Here is a 14,978-nt window from a genome sequence, read left to right as displayed (position 1 = left end):
TGCTGAACCCTTTCTAGAGCAGTCATTGAAATACTTTGTAATTATTACTGTGGTGACTTTTTTAAGATTTTCATTGTCCTGTAGGAAATCAAGGTCAATAAAGTTACCCTATTTGGTAACCTGCCCGCAGATTACAATAATAAAATATGTAAAATACACAAGAAAAAACACCTATCAGTTGAAAGAAACGTGTTTTACAACATTTAGTCCTTAATTTCCCAAAGGAACTCTTGAGGGATTAATAAAGTTCTGTCTGTCTATCCATCTAAACGTAACAAAAGTTTAGATATAGGAACCTGTGTGTGCACTTTACACCAGGGGTCAAGTTAAAAACATCTAAACATAACAAAAGTTCAGATATAGGAACCTGTGTGTACACTTTACACCAGGGGTCAAGTTAAAAACTACTGTACATGTATAGAAGCCTATGGGACACCTTGTAGTTATACATAAACAACACATTTTCTCTAAGAAAGTGATACTGTATAAATGTAGCAATTTGGTTGCAACAAACAAGTTGCATTCTAAATAAAAAACAATCTACATAAATGAATATATATTCACTCACAAGTGCGTATCACTATTTTAGAGTGTTTCTGAACTAGAGCATAACGCTGTTTTGTAAATATTGACGAGTTACCCTTTATAACCTCCGTTAACTCCCGTTGTCCCCTGCCACTGCTTTCAGCAAATGATCTCCAGACCCCAGTTAAGGTCATCTCTAACCCTGATCCTCCATCTCCAATTAACCAGCACATTCCATCACTAAAGACCACTAATCTTTTTCTAAAAAAAAAAATAAATAAAAAATCAGCTCGTTTATATATATATTGTACCAGCAACAGTTCTGACTTTGGCAATTTGCTCTGGTAAAACACTGTGGGAAATAACAACACTTGCTGTTTCTGCTCCCTCACCTGCTCTGACCTGAGGACCTTGAGAATAAATGGACTTAGGTATGAACAGAATCCTGAACAGTCATTACACATACTGGGCGAAGCAGGAGTCCAAGGGGTCAGAGGGGCCACGTAAATCCAATAAAACCATAATGAAGAGACAAAAACACGGGTGGAAGGAACCTGAAAGAGGCGAAAAGTGTATCAAAGCCAAAATGAAACAAGAATCAATACAATTTGACAAAATAGAGGCATTAAAATTAGCAACATGAATACCGTATTTTCCGGACTATAAGTCGATCCGGAGTATAAGTCGCACCAGTGCCCTCTAGCGGCTGGTAGTGTGGAATTAAAGAGCATGTACATTTTCAGTGGTACAGGTGTAGTAGATACTGGTACACAAGCCTAGAGTGCCCTCTAGTGGCTGTCGGTCTGAAAATAGTATGTGAAATTAGTACTTGAGTATAAGTCGCAAACCCAGCCAAAGGATGAAAAAAAAGTGCGGAAAATTCAGTATGTTAAAATAAGTGCTAAGACATATTTATGTTACATTGTAATGGATTTTAACCAAAATTTCAAAATTCTGTATTGATTTTACATTCTTTTACATTTATTATTTTATAACTGTTACATTTATTTATCTGCAACCCCGTTAAATTATATTTTCATAATTGTAATCATATCACGTTGTTTGACACCCGGAGAGTCTCCTCTCTGTATCGAAATCAGCAGGCTACACCAAAGTCCAAAGAAACAAAACAATATACTGCACTGTAGTCTGACTACGCAGGGAAAACTTGATAAATTAAACAAGTGCCTGCTGGTCACAGAAAAACAAAGATGATCCAGGTAGACGCGGGGGCAGAGACACTAGAGAGCAGGAGTGGAGAGACCGAGGAAGAGCTGAGGTACAAAAATAAAACCAGTGACAACAGATACGATAAAACAGAACAGGGACAGAAGTTATCTGACGGACTGCAAGTTGACACACTCTACACATTACAGATATTAATGACTATTATTGGTTGTTTTTGACGTGATTGTCCACATTGTAATTTCATTGCAACTGCCAACAGACTCCAGTGTGAATGGTCCATGGACCTGTAGTGACCCACATGTGCAGAAAATGACAGGCAGTTTGTCACAGCACTCTCTATACACAGTACCAGTAAATATGAATACGACACAGTGTGTGGCTTTGGCCCAGAGGCAATGTCTCTGTCATTGGTGTGGAACCCCAGGGTTCACCTCCTGGGCAAGATCCAATCCCAGTTAGGGCAGTTGGTACCTTCCAGTGGACTCACCACCTGCAGGAAGGTTCAGGGGGGGTTGGTACGGTGCAGTGTGATTTGGGTGGTGGTCATGGAGACTGCTGCCCCCGCGACCCGGTAACGGATAAGCGGATGAAAATGGATGGATGGATGGATGGACACAGTGTGTGTCTATTAACTTTATCCATTAAAGTATCTTGTGTTTTGCTTTTAGGCCTATACTAACACATAATTGTGACAATTTTCCATCCATCCATCCATCCATTTTCATTCGCTTATCCATTACCGGGTCGCAGGGGGCAGCTGTCTCTCCATGACCACCACCCAAATCACACTCCACCGTACCAACCCCCCTAAACCTTCCTGCAGGTGGTGAGTCCACTGGAAGGTACCAACTGCCCTAACCGGGATTGGATCTTGCCCAGGAGGTGAACCCTGGAGTTCCACACCAATGACAGAGACATTGCCTCTGGGCCAAAGCACCATGTGACATTTTTTGGGAACGATTTAATTTTAGAATATACAGTACAATGTACAGAACTAGAAGGAAACTAGTGCTACATACAGTGGGGGACATAATTACTGCAGGATCCCCTGTAGGTTTGTTAAGTGTCCCACTTACAAAGAGATTAGCAGACTCTACTTTTTATGGTTGTTTATCGATTATCGCAAATGACAAAGAAAAAAAATGCAGAACAAAAACACAATGTAAAAGAAGTGAGATGAAATTTTGCTAATTTCTTTGTCAGTTGAAAAACTTACAAATTCATTGTAATGCATTTATAGTGCAAATATCCATCATTCTGCCCAGAACACACCGGTAAACCAGACTGGATGTTTCAGTGCTAATTCACCACAGTCTGAAGAAGGCGATAGGCTAATGATAATTTAGATTAGCATGTTTAGAAATACCGTTTAGAACGTTAGGGGACATTTTCAGTTGACACTATAAATACACTAAAAAACTGACACTAAAAAATATTAACCGACACCATCTGTATACACAGTAATTAACATTTGTTTAAATAATATTCATAAGATGACCTTAGTAAAAGTAAAATTAAAAAAAATTCTACTAGCAAAAATATTATGTATTTAAATTTATGAAAAGATTACTGGCATCTGTTATGTGCTACTGAGACGTGTCTTAGGGAACGTAGTTTTTTTAACCTCTCCTTTTTATACTGTGGATCTTTGTATTTTTCTATCTTAAGTTTTTTTGTCTTATATTAAGGTAAATGTCCCAAATATAATGTACATACAGTATGTCGCAGAGAAACTGCCAGAGACAACATCCTGCCAACCCCTTAACTTCAAGTCCAACCTTTAAAGGCATAGTAGTGTCCATAAGTGATCCCCAAAGACAATGGTCAAGAGACAGGGTATACAAAGGGTGGATTCCAAACATGGTCTGGATTAAGGCAAGTCTTGTAGTCAAAATGGTGCTGGATGAATAAAATATTCACTTTTTCTGATTTGGCCGGAGTAAAACAACAAGTATAAAAAATTCATTCCCAACCTTTATGCGGTGAAGAAATTATGCAGCATTCTAAAATATTTGTCCTTGTAAAGCTTCCCCAAGAAATAGTCTCAGGTAAAATATTTGTTGCAGCAGGGGAAATACTTTTAGTCTGGTTACATGAATATACTATATATATGTTCTCTGCAGCTCTTTATTAAGAAATGTTCACATATCAATGTCCAATCTTATTTTTATTTATTTCTGGAAAAGAAAAGTGATTTAATAGCAATTTTACAATAAAGATTACTATCGGTTTACCCATAGAACAAAAGATATGAACAAAAAATGCGTATTTTAATGGAGGAAAAAGTTAGGACACCCTACCCTCTAACGACTAATGTTGCTCCCATTGGCTGAAATAACTTCAGTGAGACACTTCTTGTAGCCGTCTACCAGTCTCTGACATCGATCTGAGGAAAGTTTGCCCTACTCCTGAATGCAGAATTCTTTCAGCAGAGAGATATTTGAGGTGTTTCTTTTATGTACCGCCTGTTTCAAGTCATCACGCAGCATCTCAATGGGTTTGAGATCCAGGCTTTGACTTTGGCCATTTTGGCCATTCCAGGACTCTCCACTTCCTTTTTTTGAGCCAGTCCTTGGTGGATTTGCTGGTATGCTGGTATTGGGTCATTGTCATGTTGCAGGGTCCGCTTCAGCTTCAGATTTAATTTTTTGACAATCGGTTTCACATATTCCTCAAGCACCTTCTGATACACGGTAGAATTCATGGTGGATTATATGATGGTGAGCTGGCCAGGTCCTGAAGCAGCAAAGCATCCCCAAACCATGACACTTCCACCTCCATGCTTCACAGTTGGTATGAGGAATGCTGTATTTGGTTTACGCCAAACGTCTTCTGTTCTGGTGTCCAAATCCCTCATCTGTCCAAAGAACATTATTCCAGAAGTCATAGTCTACGTTCTCTCTGGCAAACTTCAGTCTGGCCTTAATGTTTTTCTTAGAGGGCAAAGGTTTCCTCCTTGAACACCTCCCATGAAAGTCAAACTTGAGTAGTCTCTTTCTGATAGTACAGAGCCTGCCGTAGGTCCCGTGATGACATTTTAGAATGTTTGGCGACTTCTTTAAGCATCTGCTCTCGAGGTGAACTTGCTTGGATGGCCGGACTTGGGCAAAGTGGCAATTGTTTTGAATGTCCTCCACTTGTAAACAAGCTTCTGGATGGTGGAATGGCTGATGTTAAATTCTTTTGAGACCTTTTTAAATCCCTTACCAGACTCATAAGAAGCCACACTCTTCTTTCTGAGGGCACACCAAACTAAATGTCTGAGGGTTAAATAGGGCTTATCTTCATTTTTAATTGTTAAGTTATATTACTTGGATCTCTCAGTATTGTTAAAATTGATATTAAATATCCATATGTCCAAATATGTTAATGTACCTTAGGAATTCGGTTCCCGGATAAAATGTATACCAGGGGCCTGAAACTCAAATAGGCCGAGGCCCCATCTAGGTTTGTTTGGTAAATCCAAAAAATGTATTAAATTATTGGTAACATATTGTTGCGAGCTGGATGAGGGGGGTTCACGTGCCAAAAGTGGCCCTCGGGCCAGGAGTTTGAATCCGCTAGCTAGTCGGTCCCCAACCTTTTTTGTGCCAAGAAGCGATTGACCAGTACTAACTGTGACTGTGGGTTACACTATATATAATAATTATCCTTGAATGAAGTCAATTTGTAAAAAGGAAGAAGATTGTTTCGCTTTGTACCACTACGGCCTCGTACGGGTCTGTGGACCGGGGGTTGGGGAGCCCTGCCCTAGCATTATGATCACTTCCATTTGACAACCAATGAAAAATGCTTTCAGCCATCACATTACAGAAGCTAGAGAAGTTTAAAGTACTTTAAAATTTTAGAGGCCATCATTAGGATAATGTTCCCGAAACAGTGAAGTACAGAATATGGTGTGTCCAGAAATAAGTCCAATATAGTCACTCAGAGATTATGGAAAGATTTTTTTTATATATATAGTGATAGAAATCATTATGAATTACATTACATTATCACATAAAATGCACTGTAGAGTGATTTCTGTCACTCTAAATTCTCTACTGGAGCAATAGGTAGATTTGCAAGCACTGTTAGAGATATATGGTCTGGACTGAAAATAGGTTTTATGTGACTCTGTGGTCAATTACACTCCTGACACTTAATATAGGTCAAATAAAGGTCTAGACAGGAATCATCTCACTCTGCCCAGCCAAGAAACGCGCCGAATCAGTTTGTATTTCCAGTCTCATTACTATGGGTCAGGGGTGGATAATACTCTCCTCCCGTGAGCCAGGGTGACATAGATAAGGGAGAAATTATGATAACTCATTTTGAATTATGATAACACAATTTGTATTTTTGAACTGCCTTTAAATGTATTTTAAACCATCCTCGTAGGCAATATGCGAAAGATTTGCATATTTAAAAGGTGTAAATGAGGTACAATTTTTATTTTTCTTAACTTTATACTACAAAGTAAGTGAAACGCATTTAGCCAGAGCTGTCACTCTTTCGAAGTTAAAGTCAGCCCATTTCTTGCCAGTTAACGGCTCCGAAGTGAACAGAAGTAGAAAAGGGAATGATCCGCAGTAACCTGAAGGTATTGAGCTTCATCTCAGCTTATTTCCGGTGTAATTTCTACCTTGTCAGGAGGCGGCAGAACATGTATCTGAGATACCTTAGACCCAGGATCCTGCCTTTATTGATCGTTCCGGGTCATTTGGTTTCACTATGAGGATGTCTCCGACCGGAGTCGGGCCCATTCATCTAGAGGTCAAGTGGAGGTGACTGTGTCAGTATATCAACATTACATCAGCTCCGTTTGTATCTGTATAACATTCCGTGTGATGCGTTTCAAAAACACAGAGTGCGGAGAAGGATTCCTCTGCAGTTTGGAGTACTGTGAAAGTGCAACGTAATGACGCAGTGATAGCAGGATAACAGATTGGAGTTATTGCCCAGATTAGGTCGCTAAAGTGCCTTGTTTGGCTTTTGATGTACACTTGTTTAGGGAGCGCAGTTTATTTTGTAAAGTCAGAGATGCCGCGACCAGATATGTATAAACAAGATAAATGTTGCACATAAACACGGCTGTGTATGCCTCTAAAATAAGAGACACCAGTATTAATGAGAGATTTTGACTTTGACTTTGACACCGTGTAAATTGCGCCGTTTTAACGACTTGGGGACATAAATATAGCCGTGAGCTTATGCTCGATTAGTGGGAAGATTATTGGAGATTAAAGTTACGTTTTTTTTTTTTTTCTTTCTAGTTTTGACAAGATATTTTTTAAGCTGGTTTTGTCGGTGTACTGGAGATGGGGGTCTTCAATGGTTTTCAGGCTAAAAAAGAGCAAACTGAAAGGAGTGATCGTCAACTGGTGGCCCTGTGGGCCAAATCCAGCTCACCAAAATGTCCAGTCTGGTCCTTGACCGGTTACCAGTTAGCATGGGGGACAGAGTGAATATAAAAAGTCTTACACACCACCTGTTCAAATGCCATAATAATAAATAAGAAAAGATTTGTTGTTGTTTTTTTCTTTTGACTAAATTTTCTTTGTCAATCATTTTAAAACTCTAGGCTAGATTCATTACGTATAAGTAAAATATTTAAAGCTATTTCAAGACGCCAGTAAAAGACCCCCTGTAATATATATATATATATATATATATATATATATATATATATAAAATGTCTGTCAGTTGCATGGTTGCATTGTCATAATCATTAAATCTCCCCCTGCTGGAGGCCCCCGGTTAAAACTTCCACAGTTCAGTATGTTGTTAGTCTTGTCTTTAGCTGCCTTACACTTCATCAGTAAAAGCAACAAGCAATGAAGAAAGGCACAAGTTGATGCTGCAGGATGTTGTCCACACAGTTTTATGCATCATCATGATGCCCTTGATCCAACGCCTCTTCCTTCAAACCTCCACACAGTACAATGACTAAAAGTCAAAGGTTCCTCAGCTTATTTATCAAAAATATCAAACATTTGTCCTTGGCATTTCTTCCATTCAATTCCAAACATTCTAATTCCACTTCCAATATCAGCTTTCATCATAACCAAGTTGAGACCCAACACAAATCTGAGGTTCTGTAATCATGTGGGTTTCATCCCGATCTGTGGGATCCACTCTGTAAATTAAGAAAACCCCGTCTTAAAGCAACATCAGTAGAGATCAATAGCAGTATTGTTTACACAGTAGTAAAAAAGTGATCTATCATATGATGGATGCACAAGCCTGCTAGAATTTCCCTAGACTCCACACCTCACTGTAGCTAATGCACTGTTCTGTCTGTGAATAAAGCCAAAGCTTCTGGGATATACTGTCAGTATTCCACGTGATTGGCAGCAACGCTGCATCCACGTCTCGAGAAATTACTGTTTTTGTCAACATGGGAAATTACTTTCAGTGCCAAAGATTGTCCCTTATTTCTATAAGGAAGACTGCGTGGTGTGAATGGAGGCTCTCAGGGAACAAGACGACTCTCGGGCTGAATTGACAGGCAAATGGGAAATGTGACCACATGAGAAAAACATAGTAAATCAAGTCCTCACAGAGGTCCTACTAGCAGGATACACTGCTTTGGCACACACATACACACAGATACACATACACACTTCCCTGCACTTCTGTCAATGTGTGTGAGCGCTTTCTCTACATCATTTACAGTGTCATAATAAATCAAGCAATCAGGCCAGAAGGTGGAACACGAGGTGTCAGCGCTCATGAAGTGATGACGAAACCCAGATTCCACCACAGAAAACAAGCTGCATTGTCTCTCATGGAATGCTGGGACTCTTTTCTTACCGCTAAACACAGACACATTGACACACATGCACACACTGTGACACAGCAGGAGTTCGGCAATGTGCAGTTAAAAATGTGACAGTCTGTCACGGTGGCCAAAACTGCAACTAACTTCAGGACCCATTGTTTAACAGCGTATACCACACTATTTAACAGCCTTTTTGAACCCGCTCTGAAATATATTTGAAATGGTTTTATCCCTGCTGGTTTAATGATTTCAATTTTTTGTGAAAAGTGTTCTTTTTTTTTTTTTTTTTTGCTTTTTTTTTGTTAGCAATGTTTGTGTTACATTTGGTGGACAAATATTTTTTTTTTCTGACATTTTCTGTGACTGGTAGCCCCTTTATTTATACTGCATGAAGGTAAACGTACACTGTTTTATGTGCATTTTCATGACGATCTGAAGAAGATGATGTTTAGTCCGATTAAAGCAACAATTTATGTAAATATGTACATTTAAAATATTGATAATAATAACTAAATTAGTACCACATGACAGTATGTTTGCAACAAAAAGTGAATAAGAACTACTTTTTAGTTAGAGACATTTTTTTCCAATTTTCATATTTAATCTTGGATTGTCAAAAAGAACCAGCAGCCCCTTTACCTGTAATTAGTATCACGTCCTTTGATCGTTTGATAATATATTCAGGTCATTAGGCAACAAGCTAAGCATCAATTTTTCACAAAGTTTGTTATCCCGCTCCATTTAAGAGCACCAAATGATGTAGGGTGGGAGAAAAACAAATTATTCTTTGCAGTTACTTAGACAGTGTTTGAAATATCTTGAAAAATACAAAAACTCAAGTCTTGTGTGCATATGTGCATGTGATATAGTGCTCTATGACACAGTTTGATTGTTACATACCTGGTAAAGATTGGCACAAAGAGACAAATCAATGTTATAAAATTAGCATCTGTGCAACAGGGAAAATGGAAAAAAATAAATAGTCTTTAATGGAGTATATTTAAATCATAGTAAAAAGACCAAAAGGGCATGAAGTGTTTTACCGTTATTACCAGAATGAATCACAAAGGAGAAGGTAGGAGAACATGGCAAAACACCAATTACAGCAGCAGGTGACACACAGTGAATAAATGCCAAGTAAAACAGAACCGAGCACAAAAATCCCCAAAACCAGAGTTTTCAAACATTTGAAATGCCAGTATGAATCCATCCGCGACATCAAACCTCTACTTATACAAACGTGTAAGGATAAAGCAAAGAACAGTGGTTCTCATCAGATTCAAAGACTTTCTGCACGAAAGAGGGAAAAAAAAAAAACCAACAACAACAACAACTAAAGAGCTGCTGCCAACAGCACTGAACCATTGGCAAAGTTACCATATTACACCTTCTGCTTAATACCTCCCACAAAGAATGCTCTATATACAGTACAGTCATCTAATCCTTCTAACTTTACTCACTTCAACTTCAACTTCATAGTCATTATAATATGAATCTGCCTTTTGGTGGGCTGGGAAACAGTTGAAAACAAGCAAATAAATAAATGCACAAAAACTCTCAATGCAAACACTAGTAATACTTAGAAAATACTGCAACAAATACAATTGCTGCCTTTTATTATTATTATTGTCATTATTGTTAACGTTATTATTATTATGCACATAACCCTAACCCTAACCCTGTTATAACAAAGACTCCCCTGGAGATGGCGATAGTAAGCTACATAAAAAAAATGTGCGCAGCATGGAGCTGAATCAATCAAGCAATTCTGAGAACTGTCAATCTGCACAGACTGGTCCTCCTTACCCCTCTTAACAAGTTCTTTCTTTAATAAAAAAAAAAAAAAAAGCAAAACAACCACTGATTTCACGTTCCAATAACGATGTGTAGAGAGCGTTGCTTGAGTTTCCTCACCACACCTCGTCTTTGCCTGCGTACAAAGACACCGCGCTAATGTAGATTATTCATATCATTAAGCAATAGGGAAGAGGGCTGTGTGTTTTACTGCCGCTAAAGTGATGATATAGCAGGAATTGAACCCTTTTAACATCCACACTTTATGTTCGGAACAGGGGAATTCGTCAGTGCTGTCTTTGAAGCCATCTGTCCACAGACTCTGTCTTTGAAGAGAATAAAAGGATAAGGCAGGGGTGGAGGAACACTTTAAGATGTCCTTTTTTTAAAATAATCCCTTTTAAACGCAGTGTGGGTTTCCCCCCCCCGCTTTTATACCTGATTAGTTAGTGCAGAAAATGTGACATGAAAAAAAGTTCCTTGTTAGGTTTTCTTTTATCCATAATAATAAAAAACCACATGAGATGAACAACTAACCTCTATGTTTTTTTAGTGCCTTGCTGTTACTGTAGAAAAGGGAATGAAGGTTTTAGGGTTTTCTTTCATTGTCTTCTTTTGATCTTGATTATTATATAATTGTATTTTCCAGACAATAAGTCACTCCAGCCAGAAAAATCCATAATGAAGAAAAAAAACACATACATGTCACTCCAAAGTATAAGTCAGTGTGAAAATAACAAACATGTAAATTCTCAGTGGTACATGAGTAGTAGATACTGGCACACAAGCCTAGAGTGACCTCTAGTGGCTTTCAACGTGAAAATATATATATTTTGATATATAAGTCGCACCTGAGTATAAGTCGCAAAACTCAGCCAAGAGATGCAAAAAAGTGCAACTTATAAAATCCAGAAGATACGCTAGCTGCTTTATTACTCCTCCAAATTTAGTAATAAAGACTGCTTCAACACACTTGTTTATCTACAGCTATAGTCGGTTGTAAACCTGTTTTTCGTAGCTTGTAAATGTGGAGAATTTATGGTGCATTTGCAGACGTATATTTATTATTATTATTTATTGATATAAATATATATATATAATATGTATATAGATATTTCCTGACAAGTTTTCTCATTTACACCTTGTTGTGACCATGTTCAGAATTTATAGCTGTCCAGCCCCTAAATGATGAAAGAAATCTATTATATTTACTGAATATGTATTACATTGTATATACTATATTATGTTATAATGCGTCTAAGGCCACATCATTTAAAAACATTTTTTTGTGTTTTGTTTTTTGTATTAAATACTTAAATACACAGGTTCATACTATATTGTAGATTTGAAAAACCAAATCAAAACCCAGATTCCATGATGCCCCTTGAAGTTAAAGACCTCTGGCTAATGTTATTAGTTTTAACACTTCTACATATTATTTTTACATATTCATTAGTTTATAAAGTATAAGGAAACATGTGTTTATTCTTTGCAAAACGAGTATTTCATTTTAGAATTAAAATGCCAGTTAATTATTTGTCAAGACCAAGAACTAGCAGGGAACCACAGCGAGTTTTATTTTTTATTCATATTATTTCTTTTCCCGTTTCCTTCTTTGCATGCTATTGTAGCACAGCGCTCGTTCCGTTGTTTAATTCTTAATGAAAGGCACCCCCTTGTGTTTTTTTTTTAATATTTGGTTACTGTGCCTTTGTGAACGGTTTTGAATGCTCTTCACGGTCACACTTTTGGAAGTGGAAAGTTTTTCATTTTACTTCTGTGTGCATGCGTGGTGCACGCACAGTGTCAGGCCGACATGCATGTGAAAATTGATGACTGTGGTAATTTTAGCCCAAATACAAAGGTTCAAATAGAGCAGAGTGTGGTTGCTGTGTGTTGATTTAGAGGGCGGCTTCGCCTTCTTCCACCTCAGTCAACTACCTCTGGATAAACCATCGCCGAATTTCAGGCACTGAAATGTACTTCTCCATATAAACCATACATGAATCTTTAACTATCTCTGGAACGGAGCAAAGACTGTGTGAAAGAATATGTTATCCAGCTCTTTATATCCTCTCAGCGACTCCCATTTAATCTGCTCGTGTGTTTGATGGTGGCAGTATGACTAATACATATACCCAGATCAGTATTCAGCATGAGGAAATGCGTTCAGGCAAGTGTGTAGTGTGTATTCTGATCAGATTGCTCGGGGAACAAACTAAGCAGTGATGTGTTTCTGAAACAAGCGTGCCTCTATGGAAGGACTTGTTTACATCTTCAACGCTTGGAACGCTTTATTTGTTTGCGTAGTCAGACTAAAAAAATGCCAAAAGAGTATTTAGTACTCCTTAATACATTGAATACATAACACATACGCGGGGATTTAAAGCAGACTTAGGGAACCAGAACATCAATCTGAACAACGCTGAATTTGGGCGAGGGCTCGACCTCATACTCAGGATCGGTATCGGTCCGATATTGATCAAAATTTCAGGATGGTACAGAGAACAAAACAACAACTATAGTCCGTCTGATCTGATACCTAAGCCTAAATACTCAACTTGACTTTAACTATATGCTTCAAACCAGGGGTCCCCAACCTTCCTTGTGGCGCTGAGCCTCCAATGATGGCGCGGTATTTCCGGTCCGCGGTAACGACTGATACTGGTCGACCAGTCCATGGGGACCGCTGCTTTAAAAACGAGACACTATTGCCTCAGCAATGGAGCATTAAAAATGTTATGTTTTATTACTGCTCCATGTAATCTTATTTTCTTTTTTGTTTTAAATTTCAAATGTCTAAAAGATGAATGGATCTTTTTAACCATAATACTTAATAATACCAAATATTTTTACAAAATGACATCATCTTTGCCGATTCATCTAAACCAGGCGTGGGCAAACTTTTTGACTTGCGGGCCACAATTGTCCTAAAAGTGGGATGGGCCAGTTCAGGGGAAGTAACTAAGATAAATGGGGGGAGCAGTTCAGGGGAAGTAACTAAGATAAATGACACGTAAATGTCATGAATAAAGACTAAAAAGCTAAAATACGTTTATCATTTTCTACACCATCTATTGGGGAAGCATGGGTATTGCAGGGAAAAGGCAAGGATAATATAAATGAATAATACAATTTGGAAAAGTTTAGTGGGCCAGATTTAGGCAAGGATAATATAAATACATTTTAAAAAGTTTGGCGAGAGAGGCCAGATTAAAAAAGTTAAACGGGCCACATGCGGCCCCCGGGCCTTAGTTTGCCCATGCCTGATCTAAACAGTATAATCTTAATGAGTAACCAATGTCATCACAGAATCCCCAGAAAAAAACCCATTTTAATTCACCCACAGCGGCAGCAGTGTATTAACAACCTCTGAGTGCTGTAGTGAAAAATCATTTCTTTTCTTATTGGACTTCGGTGCTTGGAGAAAGCAGTCGGAAAAAAAAAAAAAGCCACGTAAACTACGGTTTCCAGTTAATTGTTTTTGAAGCAGAAAATATTAGATGACATTTCTCACTGCGCTTATAAAACTGAAGGCCAAAGTTTGAAACAACATCCTTATTGTGCCCATATCAATGGGGAATTAGTGTTTCATTCACAAGAGCATTTTCTTTCACAGCGTGTTTCAAGTTGCAGATTAAAGAGTTTAGTAGCCTGGGGCTAAATAGTTCCTATTTTTTGTACTTTTTATTTTCAATGTGCTGCAGCATTCAAAATATGTAACAAACATTCACAAAAATCAAAAAAAAAAAAAAAACTTTTAAAGAGACCTGGCTGTGTGACTTCAACCGATCTCCTTGAAAACATAAGCTTTCAGGTGAAAAGACGGGGAACAAAGAGCATTTAAATGGAAAGCTCACAGGATGTGTCTCTTTTCCACGTCAGGTGCTGAAATGCCCTTGGCACATCTCAGGGCACTTAACATTCCTCCCCACTCCCTCAGCAGATGCAGTGTGCTTTAATGACATTGTCTGCTTCCTGTCAAGTCAGCTGGGGGTGATGTGAGCGAAGTTGCCTGTGTAAGGACATTGGAACCAAAAATGTCTCGATTGGTAGCATAAAAAAACTGAAGAAAAAAAAATCTGCCCACTGCACTGCACCATCCTGTCTAATGAAAGCCGACCGTTATTCTTACCTCAGCACAGACGAATCATTTGATTGATGGACTGAAAATGAAAATAATAGCTTATCTGCCAAAAAGCATTGTCTAGCACAGTGGTTCCTAAACCTTTCCATGCCAAGACCCCCACACAGCATTAGGTTCTAGGTTGGAACCCCCTTGGTGAACCAGATAATTGGTCCACTTTGCACTCGCTAGCTTCATGCTAGCATGTGGAGCACAGCAGCATGATAACAGGCTCAAACCACCAGGTCACCACTGATTATGACTAGGGATCTCCGATAATATTGGCTGACCGATTTTATCGGCCCGATATTAGCATATAATATGCAGTATCTGTAAGAATTATTATTGTTGTTTTCTCCGATAATGAAAACCCGATAACGCAATGCCTGGGTTTCGTCAAATGATGCGTGTATATTAAATTGAAAGCCACTAGATGGCAGCATTGAATATATTGTTGGGGATAAAGGACTGTATATTAAAATGAAAGCCACTAGATGGCAGCATTGCAGCTCATTTAAATAATCTCATGCTCATACAGATGGGTTGTACAGATAAATAAAATAAATATCACCAGGCCGATAT

Source organism: Cynoglossus semilaevis, chromosome 8 (assembly GCF_000523025.1).
Source record: "Cynoglossus semilaevis isolate Cse_v1.0 chromosome 8, Cse_v1.0, whole genome shotgun sequence".
NCBI classification, from domain to species: Eukaryota; Metazoa; Chordata; class Actinopteri; order Pleuronectiformes; family Cynoglossidae; genus Cynoglossus; species Cynoglossus semilaevis.
This window is presented reverse-complemented; position numbering follows the sequence as displayed.